This window comes from Lithobates pipiens, unplaced genomic scaffold (genome assembly GCF_037356315.1).
Source record: "Lithobates pipiens isolate NorthernLeopardFrog02 unplaced genomic scaffold, aLitPip1_a1.2 Scaffold_3, whole genome shotgun sequence".
Lineage (NCBI taxonomy): Eukaryota > Metazoa > Chordata > Amphibia > Anura > Ranidae > Lithobates > Lithobates pipiens.
This window is the reverse complement of record NW_027507790.1, coordinates 267,847,511-267,864,902: the sequence shown is the minus strand read 5'-3', so window position 1 is coordinate 267,864,902 and position 17,392 is coordinate 267,847,511.

Genomic DNA, 17,392 nt, shown 5'->3' with positions numbered 1-17,392 from the left:
AACACATCCAGCAGACGTTGGGCTTTTGCCCATACCCCCGGTTACTCTACAGCTGATTCCAGGAGCAGTTCTCCCCCAGCAGAAACAGTACCCACTCAGTGCGCCCCAGGAAGCAGCTATAGAACTACAAGTGGAGGCTCTACTCAAAAGTGGAGCATTAAAAGAAATACAGTCACCAGCCAATACCCCATTGTATCCGGTCAAGAAAAAGACATTGGGGGATGGCCCAGTAAAGTATAGAATGGTACAAGACCTAAGGGCGGTAAACAAAATATTGGTCCCAATAACGCCACTAGTACCAAACCCGCATACTTTACTTTCAGAAGTACCATCAGATAGCTCCTCATTTACTGTTATAGACTTGGCTAATGCTTTCTTTTCTGTACCCCTGGCGGAGGAATGTCAACCGTGGTTTGCGTTCCGTCTCAAAAACCGCCAGTTGACCTGGACACGTCTACCGCAAGGAATGGCGCATTCGCCAACTCTATACTCGCAAGCCCTACAGACAGTGTTGGGGGAATGGCAACCACCTGACACTTGTGTATTGTTGCAATATGTAGATGACCTATTGTTATGTTGTCCGGATAACGATACTTGTTTAAAAGCCACTCTATCATTGTTACAATTCCTGGCTGAAAAAGGGTGCAAAGTGAATAGAACTAAGTTACAGGTATGCCAGAAAAAGGTTGTCTTTTTGGGCCACTGTATATCCCAGGGTACTCGACACCTCACTGAAGAACGAGTCCAGGCCATAAGACAAATGAATGTCCCACGCAACTTTAAGCAACTTCGTATGTTTCTGGGAATAGTGTCATATTGTAGACAATGGATACCACATGCCAGTTCTCTGATGCAGCCATTATATGATTGCTTGAAAATAGTACCCTATGTACTCACAGAAGCAGGTCATAAGTCTTTTAGCACCTTAAGAAAGTTACTAATTTCGGCACCTGCGATCGGGATCCCTGACTATACCAAAACATTTCATTTGTACATTGCTGAAATCACGGGACACGCAACAGGGGTGTTGACACAACAACACATCAAACAAAGGCCGGTAGCATATTTCTCAGCGGCTCTCGATCCTGTCTCTAGAGGATCACCGTCCTGTGTACGAGCAGTCGCAGCAGTGTCAATTATCATTGACAAATCCTCAGAAATTGTCTTAGACAATCCTGTAGTGGTACATACCACACATGACATACACGCCATCTTGTCACAAGTTCAGCCAAAGCACATATCAATGGCGAGGCAGCTGCGTCTGCAATGCACCTTGCTCCTACCTCCCAATGTTACCTTCCAGCGATGCACTTCCTTTAACTTAGCACAACTTCTACCCTTACAGACAGATTTGACAGGGGGGAGTAATGGTGAAGGCACAGCACAAGAAACTCAGGATTCTGACACACTTTCATTTCATGACATAACATCTGATGAACACGATTGTTTTCAACTTATGGAACAAGAGACCACGGGGTTCCCACATGTCACAGACATACCCATTGCAAATGCAGAACACACACTGTACATAGATGGTAGTAGATTTGCCGATGACAAAGGTAAATATCACACAGGTTATGCTGTGGTAACGGACACACAGGTAATTGAGGCAAAGTCATTACCAGCACACATGTCTGCACAGGAAGCGGAACTAACAGCTTTAGAAAAAGCCTTAGAACACTTAGAGGGACAAGAAGGGAACATTTACACTGACTCTGCCTATGCTTATGGTGTTGCACATGATTATGGCCACATATGGAAAGCTAGAGGTTACCTTACAGCAGCAGGCACACCTGTTAAACATGGTGAAGGAATCAAAAGAGTCCTGAACAATCTTCAAAAAGTTAGAAGAGTAGCCATTATGAAGATAGCGGCACACACGAGCGCAAAAACAATTGAGGCAAAAGGAAATGCATTTGCAGATTTAACTGCAAAACAAGCAGCTCTAGGGGAAGTAAGCCCTGAGACCTTAGCAACGGTAAAGGTGAGCATCCCAGAACCGACATGGCAGCAGATGAGTAAACTACAGGAGCAAGCAGGAGAGAGCGAGAAAGATAGATGGGTAAAAATGGGAGCAGCACCAGGCCTTGACAATATATGGAGGGAAGGAGGCAGAATATGCCTACCTGCCTCTCTATACCCCGCAATGGCAGCGGCTGTCCACTTGCCCACTCATGTCAGCTCCAATTCTATGTATAGGATTGTAAGCCAAGGATGGCTAGCCCCTGGATTCAGTAGTACTGCAAGGAACTACTGTGCTGCATGCCAAATCTGTCTGTTAAATAACCCAGGACAGAGAGTGAAAACCCCACGTAAACATCAGGTTCGGGCCCAGTATCCCTTTCAGAGACTGCAAATTGACTATATCCAAATGCCTAAGAGCGGCCCATTTGAATTTTGTCTCGTGTGCATCTGCTTATTTTCAGGCTGGCCAGAAAGTTATCCAGTGAAGTCAGCCACAGTGAAAGCCACAGCGAAGAAACTGATCACAGAGTTAATACCTAGGTTTGGTCTTCCTGAAACCATAGAATCAGATAGGGGAACACACTTTACAGGAGAAATCATGCAGAATGTAATGGCTATGTTAGGGGTTCAACAAAGTTTCCACACCCCTTACCACCCACAGAGTTCAGGATCAGTAGAAAGAGTAAATGGGACAATAAAGTTAAAAATACAAAAAGCTATGCAAGAGTTAAATAAACCTTGGCCAGAATGTCTGCCTTTAGCTTTGTTCTCCATAAGGTATACTCCAACGGGAAAAACAGGGTTATCCCCATATGAAATACTTTTTGGGAATGCACCCAGACTAGGTTTATACTTTCCACAGAGTATGCAATTGCAATGTGATAGTTTGACTGCATATGTGATACAATTACAACAGCATCTAACTAAGATCCACAAAAGTGTGTATTCTTCTCTTCCAGACCCTAACTCAATAGCAGGTACTCATTCGCTGAGCCCCGGAGATTGGGTCTATGTAAAGAAACATACCAGAAAAGCTTTAGAGCCACGGTTTGAAGGACCATATCAAGTACTGCTGACCACTCCCACATCGGTCAAGTTGGAGGGTAAAGCAGCCTGGATCCACGCTTCACACTGTAAAAAGGAGCCAGTTGGCAAATGACAACATGTATCTTTTTATTCTTTTTGTTTCAATAATCCTGACCAATAGTTTGGTTACCTCACAGAATGAAATTCACAAGGATGAAGGATTTTCTAAAAAAATGTTATTACTGAAGTTTAAATATGCTTATGCTCGGAAGTCAGGATATGAGAAATGTTGGATTTGCAGTAAATTACACCCCAGTACAGCAAACATACCACTGATGGCAGTTCCTATAAATTATACTGACCTTGCTAACAGTAGCATTAACATAACTGGAACAAATACCAGCAAGACAGTAATGTTTAAATCAAATGGTCTCGCCTTTCCCCCTGCCTGGTGTTTCAACTTAGGGAACACAACGGGAGGAAATAGAGAATGCCAAGACAGCAAGTTTAATTTGTCCATTGTCGTATTAAATGGAAGCTTCTACCCCAGTAATTCCAGCACACACCAGACATTATCTGACTTCCTCACTAACATTGTGGATAATAATGTTAGGTGGTTAGTATCCAACTTATCCCTCTATGGATACACCTCTCGTTATAGAAATGATATCAGTTCAAGATCAGTAGCTCTAGGAAACAATATATACATCTGTTGTGGGGATAAGTGTTATACCTGGATACCTAGAAAGGCTCAGGGATGGTGCTACCTCGCAAGTTTGGTACCAGTAATGGGAGTAGTGGGTGATGAACGAGGTGATCACCTACTAGAAGCTAGTATGCACCCCAGATATCCCCTCAGATATCGTAGCAAGAGAGAAATATTCTTAGAGCAGGACATGGCATGGGCTTGGTTCCCGTCCTGGACAGGATGGGGTATAGACTTAATGAAGCAACTAAATAACTATACTGGAATAATTAATGATATTTTGGAGAAAAACTCTGATGACATTACTAAGTTAAATCTAGAGACCAGAGCCATCACAAAACAAATAGAATTACATGAGTTAGCGATTGAAAGTATGAGTGCAGCATTAACAGGACTCTGTGAGGCTACAGAAGACTATGAATGTTGTACTTGGATACATAACACCAGCATCGAGATACCCGACTATTATGACATCATTGCACGACACCGCACGGAAGTAAAGGATCTACAGGAGAAGGCCCGTAATATTGGCCGTGACTGGGATCCGTTTGGTGGAACTTTTAGCTTCTCAGGGTTATTCTCTTGGCTTAAGAAGGCAGCGATGACAATTATAGTGGTGCTTTTATTTGTATTTCTTCTTTATGCGTGCTTTAAACTGCTCATGTGCTTTTGCAAGAAAGCCAAGGTAAATGCTGTAGAAAAGATGGAACTTTTGTAAGTTGATAAGTTGGATAAGATAGGTGGATTTGGTTCCTTGACATCACCCATCTGTCAGAAAAGCCACTCTTCCTGAATTTTAGATGTTGGTACTATCCAGGGGGATGGGTGTATACCCCTCTGACAACTCGCGGTCAGGGAGAGTACTTTGGACATAGGCCGACTAGAACTTGTTCAGGTGGACCCAGGGTAAGAGGGAAGGGTGATGTCAAAGGGGGAAATTGTGAGGATCAAGGTATAAGAATAAAAATGGTTGACAGTATGTTTCACTAAATGCTTATCTCGTCTGTTTTCAGTTGTTTTAAAGATACATCATCCTTAAGGCCGGATGGGTGCAGTCACGTACGCATAAGAGGAAACCATGTCGCAAGGGTCATCTGTCACATCAGCTCTAAAAGCAGAAGACACTTAGAAATTGCCTTTTATAGAAGTTGTTTTGTTTCAACATTTTTAACGCCTGTCTTTTTTAGTGTATAAAAAGAGCTGTGTGATAATAAAGGATCTCAGAGTGAGTGCGACCGTCTGAGCAGACATACTGAGAACTTCTTTCCGTGTCTCCTTGCTTAGATAAGACTCTAATAATAATTGGGAAACGGTAACATAACTTATGAATAGGTGACTTGCAGTAGTCACACCTAACACCTGTGAAGTGCCACGTGTTTCCCGTGTTTAGAACAGTCCCTGCACAAAATGACATTAAACGGAAATAACACCATTTAAAACTGCTTGCGGTTTTAATGTTATATCTGGTTCCTGCAATATGGTTGAAAATCATTGAGAAACATGGCATGGGTAGCCCTCCCTGCCCATTACCAGCCTATTTGGGTCTTGTACGCATATTAAGGGGAACCCCGTACCCATATTAAAAAAAGGAAATGCGTGTGGCCCCCAGGCCCTATATACTCAGAACAGCAGTATACAGGCGGTGCAAACAAGACAGGGACTGTGTAGGTTTGTTGTGTTAAGTTGAATCTGTTTGTCATTTTCAACCGGTACATTTTTAAAGTGTAGCTCCAGTCAAAAAATCTTTAAGCTTTTTGGAAAACATAGGGAAGGGTTATCACCCCTGTATAATTTGTTTTGTCGTCCATCTTTTTTCATCTCACTTGCTGCTGTCTCCTTGCGTTTGCAAGTAGGAGATGTTTGTAAGTTGGATGTTTGAAAGTAGGGGCCTGCCCTATATTATAGCGGTATGTACTGGGTACAGAGCACGCAGACAGCACGCACTATCTCCTAACACTACTGACTGCAAGCTCTATTATTAACCACTTGTTAGCCCAATGTTTGCATAAAGTGAAAGATGAAGTTATGCTGAGTAAATAGATATCAAACATGTCACTCTTCAAAATTGCACATGCCCGTGGAATGGCGCCAAACGTCGCTACTTAAAAAATCCCCATAGGCGACGCTTTAATTTTTTTTTTACTGGTTTCATGTTTTGAGTTGCAGAGGAGGTCTAGGACTAGAATTATTGCTCTCGCTCTAACATTCTCGGCGATACCTCACATGTGTGGCACATGCGAGCACATGGGGACATGGGCGCTTTAATTTTAATTTTATTTTTTTATTGTTCATTTTACTTTATTTATGTTAGTTTGACATTTTTTTCCCCAAAAATATATTTTTGATCACTTTTATTCCTATTACAAGAAATGTAAACATCCCTTGTAATAGGAATATGGGGTGACAGGTCCTCTTTACAGTGAAATCTGGGGGGTCAATATGACCCCACATCTCACCTCTAGGCTGGGAAGCCTGAAATAAAAAATAAAAAAAAGATTCTGGCTTTGATCGTACTGGCGAGTTGGTAGAAGCACCGGAGGGCGGTGAGGGGTGGGGGCGTCTATGGCTGGGTATTTCAGGGTATCACCGAGTATGGCTGGGTATGGCAATTTATGGCAGGGTATTACAGAGTATTGGCGGGGTACTACAGAGTAATAGCAGGGTACTGCAGAGTATTGGGGGGTACTACAGAGTAATGGCAGGATACTGCAGAGTATTGGGGGTACTGCAGAGTAATGGCAGGGTACTGCAGAGTATTGGGGGTACTGCAGAGTAATGGCAGGGTACTGCACTGCAGAGTAATGGCAGGGTACTGCAGAGTATTGGCGGGTACTGCAGAGTATTGGGGGGTACTGCAGAGTAATGGGGGTTACTGCAGAGTAATGGGGGGTACTGCAGAGTAATGGCAGGGTCCTGCACTGCAGAGTAATGGCAGGGTACTGCACTGCAGAGTAATGGCAGGGTACTGCAGAGTAATGGCAGGGTACTGCAGAGTATGCACTGGTATTGCAGAGTATTGGCAGGGAATTGAGGGGTTAAATTCGGTGAGCAGCGATGTGGGCACTGCAGATGCAGCCCACATCGCTGCTGACACCGATCTCTTTCCCCTCCGCTGTACCGATCGGTACAGAGAGGGGAGGGAGGAACAGGCGTCATAACATGACGCCGGTTTGTTTCCAAGTGATCACTCCGTCATTTGACGGAGCAATCACGTGGTAAACGGCCGCTATGAGCGGCCGTTTACCGTGATCCGTGATGCGACCCGGCGGTCACGGATGCTCTCGAGTGCGCACACCTCGGGGCACGCGAGAGCAGAATTCTGGGAGGCCGTTAATTAACGGCCTCTCAGAGTTAAACAACCGCCCTGAAGCCGTTAATCGGCAATGGGCAGTTGTTAAGTGGTTAAAGCTAGATCACTAGCTATATAGGTGAGGTGAATATAGTGGTGTATACTGCAGTCAGGGCACAGACAACAACCACTACACAGCAGCAAGATAGGAAATCAGCCAAAAAACGATTGGTGTGTACTGTGTTGAAGGTACACAGAACACCCACTGCTTCAGATGCTAAGTAACACACTACACGAAGCCGCCTCAAAGGCGGCCTTATATAGTGTGGGGCGTGCACTACACAGCCTGAGCTATGATTGGCCACAGGCAGGATGCCTGTGGCCAATCATGGCTCTCCTCGCTGCCGGCGCTGCGATTGGCCAAGCATGCGGGGTCACAGTGCATGCTTGGCCAATCATGGGGCAGCAATGCACTGCGCCACCGCAGTGCATTGTGGTCCGCGCGCGCGTCACTCGAATTTTGACGCGAACGGCCCAAACGTTCGGAATTCGCCGAACGGCCGAACAGCCAATGTTCGAGTCGAACGTACGTTCGACTCGAACACGAAGCTCATCCCTACTCACAATATTATGGTCCCCCCGCATTGGTCCGTGCCTTATTAGTTCCTATGCCTGTATATTGGTTCCGGCATCCCCGCCCCCTTCCCCTCCCCTGTGTGCTATTTATACCCCTGCCCTGATTCCAAGAGCCCAGCTTGATAAAGGAGCGCAGCCGTCCTGTCATACACGGTCTTGCCAGCTCAAGAAACGCGTTGCATGCCCTGTGACGTCATCTCCCGTCGCCCGGAGTTCCTCGTGCGTTCCACGCCTCGGACTAACGCTCACGTCTCTACATCGGCCGGCTCTGCACATCTAATACAGCTAATGTTGTCTAATGTTGTCGATAACAACATGCAGCGATGTCAATTGTTGATAACGCTGTCAAGCGGCAAAAATTGACGTTACGGCTGTCCAGAGACAAAAATTGTCGATAACGACCTCCAGCGATGTCAATTTTCAATAACGCTGTCCAGCGATGTCAATTGTTGATAACGCCGTGCAGCGGCAAAAATTGACGATAACGACATCCAGCATCAAAAATTGTCGATAACGCTATCCAGCGATGTCAATTGTCGATAACGAACTCCAGCAATGAAAATTGACAATAATGCCGTCCAGCGATGTCAATTGTCGATAACGCCGTCCAGCGATGTCAATTGTCGATAACCACCTCCAGTGAAAAAAATTGTCAATAACGACTTCCAGCAAAAAATCTCAATAACGACGTCCAGCGATGTCAGTTGTCGATAACGACCTCCAGTAACAAAAATTGTCGATAACGCCGCCCAGCAACAAAAATTGACGATAATGACGTCCAGCAACGAAAATTGTCAATAACGCTGTCCAGCGATGTCAATTGTCAAGAACGACCTCCAGTGACAAAAATTGTCGATAACAACATCCAGCGATGTCAATTGTTGATAACGCTGTCAAGCGACAAAAATTGACGTTACGGCTGTCCAGAGACAAAAATTGTCTATTAATATTATTATATGTTATTATATATATATATATATATATATATATATATATATATATATATATATATATATAGATATATAATTATATATCTATATATATATTTTTTTTTTTTTTTCCCTTTCATACAGTTGGCTTTACAGGAATAGTATATATTCCGTTGTCAAGTATCCTTTGTATCCATCTTGCTAATATTTACGAATTCCCACCCACTTTCATCCATTTTTCCTTTTTCATATATATTTTTTTTTTTTTATTATTATTATTATTATTAGTATTTTTTTATTATTATTATTATTATTATTATTATTATTTTTATATTTATTTTAATTTTTATTTCTTCTTTTTTTATTTTTATATTTATATATATTTTTATTTTTATTTCCACATCCATCATTTTCATTTTTATTTCTTCTTCATTCTTATATTTTTATTTTTAGTTCCTTTTTTTTTTTTCTGTTTTTTTTCACTTGTGTTTTTTTCATTTGTTTCATTATTATCATTTTTCACTTTAGTTTCATTACTAACTCCTCTTACTTCACCACACATATATAAATAAATATATATACATGTCCATACATATATCTTGCACCACTCTTTCTCCCATTTACTCCTCTTCTTCCTGTTTCCATTGTATTTAGTTCTGTGTCCTCACAATATTATGGTCCACCCGAATTGGTCCGTGCCTTATTAGTTCCTATGCCTGTATATTGGTTCCGGCATCCCCGCCCCCTTCCCCTCCCCTGTGTGCTATTTATACCCCTGCCCTGATTCCAAGAGCCCAGCTTGATAAAGGAGCGCAGCCGTCATGTCATACACGGTCTTGCCAGCTCATGAAACGCGTTGCATGCCCTGTGACGTCATCTCCCGTCGCCCGGAGTTCCTCGTGCGTTCCACGCCTCGGACTAACGCTCACGTCTCTACATCGGCCGGCTCTGCACATCTAATACAGCTAATGTTGTCGATAACAACATGCAGCGATGTCAATTGTTGATAACGCTGTCAAGCGGCAAAAATTGACGTTACGGCTGTCCAGAGACAAAAATTGTCGATAACGACCTCCAGCGATGTCAATTTTCAATAACGCTGTCCAGCGATGTCAATTGTTGATAACGCCGTGCAGCGGCAAAAATTGACGATAACGACATCCAGCATCAAAAATTGTCGATAACGCTATCCAGCGATGTCAATTGTCGATAACGAACTCCAGCAATGAAAATTGACAATAATGCCATCCAGCGATGTCAATTGTCGATAACCACCTCCAGTGAAAAAAATTGTCAATAACGACTTCCAGCAAAAAATCTCAATAACGACGTCCAGCGATGTCAGTTGTCGATAACGACCTCCAGTAACAAAAATTGTCGATAACGCCGCCCAGCAACAAAAATTGACGATAATGACGTCCAGCAACGAAAATTGTCAATAACGCTGTCCAGCGATGTCAATTGTCAAGAACGACCTCTAGTGACAAAAATTGTCGATAACAACATCCATCGATGTCAATTGTTGATAACGCTGTCAAGCGACAAAAATTGACGTTACGGCTGTCCAGAGACAAAAAATTGTCTATTAATATTATTATATGTTATTATATATATATATATATATATATATATATATATATATATATATATATTTTTTTTTTTTTTTCCCTTTCATACAGTTGGCTTTACAGGAATAGTATATATGACGTTGTCAAGAATCCTTTGTATCCATCTAGCTAATATTTACGAATTCCCACCCACTTTCATCCATTTTTCCTTTTTCATATATTTTTTTTGTTTATTATTATTATTATTATTATTTTTTATTATTATTATTATTTTTATATTTATTTTAATTTTTATTTATTCTTTTTTTATATTTATATATATTTTTATTTCCACATCCATCATTTTCATTTTTATTTCTTCTTCATTCTTATATTTTTATTTTTAGTTCCTTTTTTTTTCTGTTTTTTTTACTTGTGTTTTTTTCATTTGTTTCATTATTATCATTTTTCACTTTAGTTTCATTACTAACTCCTCTTACTTCACCACACATATATAAATAAATATATATACATGTCCATACATATATCTTGCACCACTCTTTCTCCCATTTACTCCTCTTCTTCCTGTTTCCATTGTATTTAGTTCTGTGTCCTCACAATATTATGGTCCCCCCGCATTGGTCCGTGCCTTATTAGTTCCTATGCCTGTATATTGGTTCCGGCATCCCCGCCCCCTTCCCCTCCCCTGTGTGCTATTTATACCCCTGCCCTGATTCCAAGAGCCCAGCTTGATAAAGGAGCGCAGCCGTCCTGTCATACACGGTCTTGCCAGCTCAAGAAACGCGTTGCATGCCCTGTGACGTCATCTCCCGTCGCCCGGAGTTCCTCGTGCGTTCCACGCCTCGGACTAACGCTCACGTCTCTACATCGGCCGGCTCTGCACATCTAATACAGCTAATGTTGTCTAATGTTGTCAATAACAACATGCAGCGATGTCAATTGTTGATAACGCTGTCAAGCGGCAAAAATTGACGTTACGGCTGTCCAGAGACAAAAATTGTCGATAACGACCTCCAGCGATGTCAATTTTCAATAACGCCGTCCAGCGATGTCAATTGTTGATAACGCCGTGCAGCGGCAAAAATTGACGATAACGACATCCAGCATCAAAAATTGTCGATAACGCTATCCAGCGATGTCAATTGTCGATAACGACCTCAAGCAATGAAAATTGACAATAATGCCGTCCAGCGATGTCAATTGTCGATAACAACCTCCAGTGAAAAAAATAGTCAATAACGACTTCCAGCAACGAAAAATCCCAATAACGGCGTCCAGCGATGTCAATTGTTGATAATGCCGTCCAGCGATGTCAATTGTCGATAACGACCTCCAGTTACAAAAATTGTTGGTAACACTGCCCAGCGACAAAAATTTACAATAATGACGTCCAGCAACTAAAATTGTCAATAACGCCGTCCAGCGATGTCAATTTTCAATAAAGCCGTCCAGCGATGTCAATCGTTGATAACGCTGCCAGTGACAAAAATGATCGGTAACGCCGTCCAGTGATTTAAATTGTCGATAATGACCTCAAGCAACGAAGATTGTCAATAACGCCGTCCAGCGATGTCAATTGTCGTTAACGACCTCCAGTGAAAAAAATAGTCAATAACGACTTCCAGCGACGAAAAATCTCAATAACGGCGTCCAGCGATGTCAATTGTTGATAACGCCGTCCAGCGATGTCAATTGTCAATAATGACCTCCAGCAACGAAAATTGTCACTAACTGCATCCAGCGATGTCAATTGTTAACGGCCTCCAGCAATGAAAATTGTCAATAACGGCGTCCAGAGATGTCAATTGTCGATAATTGACCTACAGCGACAAAAATTGTCAATAACGACTTCCAGCAATGAAAATTCTCAATAACGCCGTCCAGCGACAAAAATTGACGATAACGCCATCCAGCATCAAAAATTGTCGATAATGACGTCCAGCGATGTCAATTGTCCATAACGCCGTCCAGCGATGTCAATTGTCCATAACGACCTCCAGCAGTGAAAATTGACAATAATGCCGTCCAGCGATGTCAATTGTCAATAACGACCTCTAGTGAAAAAAATTGTCCATAACAACATTCAGTGATGTCAATTGTTGATAACGCTGTCAAGCGGCAAAAATTTATGTTACGGCTGTCCAGAGACAAAAATTGTCGATAACGACCTCCAGTGATGTAAATTTTCAATAACGCCGTCCAGCGATGTCAAATGTTAACGCCGCACAGCGACAAAAATTGACGATAACGCCATCCAGCATCAAAAATTGTCGATAACGCTATCCAGCGATGTCAATTGTCGATAACGACATCAAGCAATGAAAATTGACAATAATGCTGTCCAGTGATGTCAATTGTCGATAACGCCGTCCAGCGATGTCAATTGTCGATAACGACCTCCAATGAAAAAAAATTAATAACGACTTCCAGCATCAAAAAATCTCAATAACGCCGTCCAGCGATGTCAATTGTTGATACTGCTGTCCAGCGACAAAAATTGACGATAACGCCATCCAGCATCAAATATTGTCGATAACGCCATCCAGCGCTGTCAATAAACGACCTCCAGCAATGAAAAGTGACCATAATGCCGTCCAGCGATGTCAATTGTCGATAACGCCTTCCAGCGATGTCAATTGTCAATAACGACCTCTAGTGACAAAAATTGTCGATAACGCTATCCAGTGATGTCAATTGTCGATAACGACATCGAGCAATGAAAATTGACGATAACGCCATCCAGCATCAAAAATTGTCGATAATGCCGTCCAGAGATGTCAATTGTCGATAACCACCTCCAGTGAAAAAAATAGTCAATAACGACTTCATGCAAAAAATCTCAATAACGACGTCCAACGATGTCAGTTGTCAATAACGACCTCCAGTGACAAAAATTGTCGATAACAACATCCAGCGATGTCAATTGTTGATAACGCTGTCAAGCGACAAAAATTGATGTTACGGCTGTCCAGAGACAAAAATTGTCGATAACGGCCTCCAGCGATGTCAATTTTCAATAACGCCGAACAGCGATGTCAATTGTTGATAACGCTGTGCAGCGTCAAAAATTGACGATAACGCCATCCAGCATCAAAAATTGTCGATAACGCTATCCAGCGATGTCAATTGTCGATAACGACATCAAGCAATGAAAATTTACAATAATGCCGTCCAGTGATGTCAATTGTCGATAACGCCGTCCAGCGAAGTCAATTGTCGATAATGACTTCCAGCAACAAATCTCAATAACGACCTCCAGCGATGTCAATTGTTGATAACACCGTCCAGCGTCAAAAATTGACGATAATGCCATCCAGCATCAAATATTGTCGATAACGCCATCCAGCGATGTCAATTGTCGATAACGAACTCCAGCAATGAAAATTGACAATAATGCCGTCCAGCGATGTCAATTGTCGATAACGCCGTCCAGCGATGTCAATTGTCGATAACCACCTCCAGTGAAAAAAATTGTCAATAACGACTTCCAGCAAAAAATCTCAATAACGACGTCCAGCGATGTCAGTTGTCGATAACGACCTCCAGTAACAAAAATTGTCGATAACGCCGCCCAGCAACAAAAATTGACGATAATGACGTCCAGCAACGAAAATTGTCAATAACGCTGTCCAGCGATGTCAATTGTCAAGAACGACCTCTAGTGACAAAAATTGTCGATAACAACATCCAGCGATGTCAATTGTTGATAACGCTGTCAAGCGACAAAAATTGACGTTACGGCTGTCCAGAGACAAAAATTGTCTATTAATATTATTATATGTTATTATATATATATATATATATATATATATATATATATATCTTTTTTTTTTTTTTTTCCTTTCATACAGTTGGCTTTACAGGAATAGTATATATTCCGTTGTCAAGTATCCTTTGTATCCATCTTGCTAATATTTACGAATTCCCACCCACTTTCATCCATTTTTCCTTTTTCATATATATTTTTTTTTATTATTATTATTATTATTATTTTATTATTATTATTATTATTATTTTTATATTTATTTTAATTTTTATTTATTCTTTTTTTATTTTTATATTTATATATATATTTTTTTTTATTTCCACATCCAACATTTTCATTTTTATTTCTTCTTCATTCTTATGTTTTTATTTTTAGTTCCTTTTTTTTTTCAGTTTTTTTTCACTTGTGTTTTTTTCATTTGTTTCATTACTAACTCCTCTTACTTCACCACACATATATAAATAAATATATATACATGTCCATACATATATCTTGCACCACTCTTTCTCCCATTTACTCCTCTTCTTCCTGTTTCCATTGTATTTAGTTCTGTGTCCTCACAATATTATGGTCCCCCGTATTGGTCCGTGCCTTATTAGTTCCTATGCCTGTATATTGGTTCCGGCATCCCCGCCCCCTTCCCCTCCCCTGTGTGCTATTTATACCCCTGCCCTGATTCCAAGAGCCCAGCTTGATAAAGGAGCGCAGCCGTCCTGTCATACACGGTCTTGCCAGCTCAAGAAACGCGTTGCATGCCCTGTGACGTCATCTCCCGTCGCCCGGAGTTCCTCGTGCGTTCCACGCCTCGGACTAACGCTCGCGTCTCTACATCGGCCGGCTCTGCACATCTAATACAGCTAATGTTGTCTAATGTTGTCGATAACAACATGCAGCGATGTCAATTGTTGATAACGCCGTGCAGCGGCAAAAATTGACGATAACGACATCCAGCATCAAAAATTGTCGATAACGCTATCCAGCGATGTCAATTGTCGATAACGAACTCCAGCAATGAAAATTGACAATAGTGCCATCCAGCGATGTCAATTGTCGATAACGCCGTCCAGCGATGTCAATTGTCGATAACCACCTCCAGTGAAAAAAATTGTCAATAACGACTTCCAGCAAAAAATCTCAATAACGACGTCCAGCGATGTCAGTTGTCGATAACGACCTCCAGTAACAAAAATTGTCGATAACGCCGCCCAGCAGCAAAAATTGATGATAATGACGTCCAGCAACGAAAATTGTCAATAACGCTGTCCAGCGATGTCAATTGTCAAGAACGACCTCTAGTAACAAAAATTGGCGATAACAACATCCAGCGATGTCAATTGTTGATAACGCTGTCAAGCGACAAAAATTGACGTTACGGCTGTCCAGAGACAAAAATTGTCTATTAATATTATTATATGTTATTATATATATATATATATATATATAATTATATATATATATATATATATATATATATAATTATATATATATATATATATATATATATATATTTTCCCTTTCATACAGTTGGCTTTACAGGAATAGTATATATTCCGTTGTCAAGTATCCTTTGTATCCATCTTGCTAATATTTACGAATTCCCACCCACTTTCATCCATTTTTCCTTTTTCATATATATTTTTTTTATTATTATTATTATTATTTTTTTTTTATTATTATTATTATTATTATTTTTATATTTATTTTAATTGTTATTATTTTTTTATTTTTATATTTATATATATATTTTTATTTCCACATCCATCATTTTCATTTTTATTTCTTCTTCATTCTTATATTTTTATTTTTAGTTCCTTTTTTTTTTTTTCTGTTTTTTTTCACTTGTGTTTTTTTCATTTGTTTCATTATTATCATTTTTCACTTTAGTTTCATTACTAACTCCTCTTACTTCACCACACATATATAAATAAATATATATACATGTCCATACATATATCTTGCACCACTCTTTCTCCCATTTACTCCTCTTCTTCCTGTTTCCATTGTATTTAGTTCTGTGTCCTCACAATATTATGGTCCCCCCGCATTGGTCCGTGCCTTATTAGTTCCTATGCCTGTATATTGGTTCCGGCATCCCCGCCCCCTTCCCCTCCCCTGTGTGCTATTTATACCCCTGCCCTGATTCTAAGAGCCCAGCTTGATAAAGGAGCGCAGCCGTCCTGTCATACACGGTCTTGCCAGCTCAAGAAACGCGTTGCATGCCCTGTGACGTCATCTCCCGTCGCCCGGAGTTCCTCGTGCGTTCCACGCCTCGGACTAACGCTCACGTCTCTACATCGGCCGGCTCTGCACATCTAATACAGCTAATGTTGTCTAATGTTGTCGATAACAACATGCAGCGATGTCAATTGTTGATAACGCTGTCAAGGGGCAAAAATTGACGTTACGGCTGTCCAGAGACAAAAATTGTCGATAACGACCTCCGGCGATGTCAATTTTCAATAACGCTGTCCAGCGATGTCAATTGTTGATAACGCCGTGCAGCGGCAAAAATTGACGATAACGACATCCAGCATCAAAAATTGTCGATAACGCTATCCAGCGATGTCAATTGTCGATAACGAACTCCAGCAATGAAAATTGACAATAATGCCGTCCAGCGATGTCAATTGTCGATAACGCCGTCCAGCGATGTCAATTGTCGATAACCACCTCCAGTGAAAAAAATTGTCAATAACGACTTCCAGCAAAAAATCTCAATAACGACGTCCAGCGTTGTCAGTTGTCGATAACGACCTCCAGTAACAAAAATTGTCGATAACGCCGCCCAGTAACAAAAATTGACGATAATGACGTCCAGCAACGAAAATTGTCAATAACGCTGTCCAGCGATGTCAATTGTCAAGAACGATCTCTAGTGACAAAAATTGTCGATAACAACATCCAGCGATGTAAATTGTTGATAACGCTGTCAAGCGACAAAAATTGACGTTACGGCTGTCCAGAGACAAAAATTGTCTATTAATATTATTATATGTTATTATATATATATATATATATTTTTTTTTTTTTTTCCCTTTCATACAGTTGGCTTTACAGGAATAGTATATATTCCGTTGTCAAGTATCCTTTGTATCCATCTTGCTAATATTTACGAATTCCCACCCACTTTCATCCATTTTTCCTTTTTCATATATTTTTTTTTTAATTATTATTATTATTATTATTTTTTTATTATTATTATTTTTATTATTTTTATATTTATTTTAATTTTTATTTATTCTTTTTTTATTTTTATATTTATATATATTTTTATTTTTATTTCCACATCCATCATTTTCATTTCTTCTTCATTCTTATATTTTTATTTTTAGTTCCTTTTTTTTTCTGTTTTTTTTCACTTGTGTTTTTTTCATTTGTTTCCTTATTATCATTTTTCACTTTAGTTTCATTACTAACTCCTCTTACTTCACCACACATATATAAATAAATATATATACATGTCCATACATATATCTTGCACCACTCTTTCTCCCATTTACTCCTCTT